Source organism: Fukomys damarensis, unplaced genomic scaffold (assembly GCF_012274545.1).
Source record: "Fukomys damarensis isolate Sample0158 unplaced genomic scaffold, DMR_v1.0_HiC HiC_scaffold_21, whole genome shotgun sequence".
NCBI classification, from domain to species: Eukaryota; Metazoa; Chordata; class Mammalia; order Rodentia; family Bathyergidae; genus Fukomys; species Fukomys damarensis.
The window spans coordinates 41,021,944-41,023,504 of NW_022900933.1; positions in this window are offsets into that span (position 1 = coordinate 41,021,944).

A 1,561-nucleotide genomic window follows, 5' to 3' on the forward strand; every position below is an offset into this window, starting at 1 on the left:
CACACTCTCGGGCCCGGGGGTCAGCTCTGTGACGCACTGGGATGCTGTGGGGCTTCCCCTCCACATCATGGCATCTCACGGAAGCGGGCGGCCCGTGGCCAGGGTGGCCATGTTGTCACTCTGCAAGGCAGAGCCAGGCTACCTCGGGCTGCCAGGCCTGGTTCTGTGTCCTGGAGCAGTGGCCCTGCTGCCCCACTGTGTGGCTCTGTCTCCGCTGAGAATGCACACATGGTTCCTGCACACATGGATCGCTCCAGTCCCCCCTTTAGGTTGTCCACAAACACTGCCTGAGCCCCAGAAGCACGTTCTCAATCCCATCCTGTCTGGGTGTCATCCTCCACTGGCTTTTGGAAAGCAGGTTTTGTTCTTTCCAGCATCTGCGGTTTCTGGTGGATCCTAAAACGTGAAGTAAGTTTTTGGGTTCCATCTTTAGAAGCCAGTTCCTTCTGGGTTCCCTATGGAGACTGTGGTGGTTGCCTATGCTCCTGGGGCCCATAGCAGAGCCCTGCCGGGCCCCTCAGCAACCCTGTTGTCCAGCAGGGGTGGGAACCACGGGGACCATCCACTGCCAGAGTCCCCTTGAGAGCAGGACCAGCTTTGCTTGGGTTCTTTGGATTCTGGTTCTCTTGAGGCTGGGAGAATTCTGCAGTGGGTCAGACTGCTGGGGGCGGGGGCGCAGAGCTGGAGGGGAGGGCACCCAGGCCAGTTCAGGCAGGCTCAGGCTTCCCTCCTGGGTGACCCTCTGTGGCAGGGCAGAGCAGTGGTTAGATGTGCCAGCCCTCACCGCTCAGGGCACAGGCATGACTCCTGAGCCCTGGTTCTTACTCTGACATCACGTGGCTCCCAGGGTAATGGTGCACCTCCTTGGCCAAGGGGCTGGGTGCTGGAGCTGAGTTCTCTCATTAGAGCTGCTGTCTGCAGACACAGCTGTGCTTCCCAGGTGGGCTGCAGCTGGTGTCCAGGAGCCCAGGCTCCTGAGGCTGAGGAGGGTCCTGGTGGTGCCCGGGCTCCCAGGGGTCTCCTACCTGGGGCAAAGGCTGCTCTAGCTGTTGTGCCCCAGGTGGGAGCAAAGAGCATGGAGAGGTGAGGTGGGACCCTCCCCAGCCACGCAGAGAATGTGCTGGGGGGACAGCGGGTCCTGGAGGTGATGCCTGACCCATCTGTGGAGGGAGGATGGACGCAGATGAGATGACTGGGCCCTGACTGCCGCAGTGGGCTGATGGCGACTGTGCAGGGCCACTGTCCTGCTGCCCACACCCTGCATGGTGCCTGGCCAGGGATCTGTCCATCTCCACCGCAAATCCCACTATTCAAGCTGCTGACCACAAGCTGGGCCTATGGATCTGGCCTGAGCCTGATGGGTGCATGCACAGCCCAGCCTGGCTCAGTGAGTCGGCAGTGGAGGGCCAGCCTCAGCGATGAGCAATTGCTTCAGTGAAAATGAGAAATAATGATCAGGTGGGCTGGGGATTTAGCTCAGTGGTTCTGCTGCCTGCCTCGCAAGTGCAAGGATCGGAGTTCTATCCCAGGTACAAAAAAAAAAAAAAAAAAAAAAAAAAAA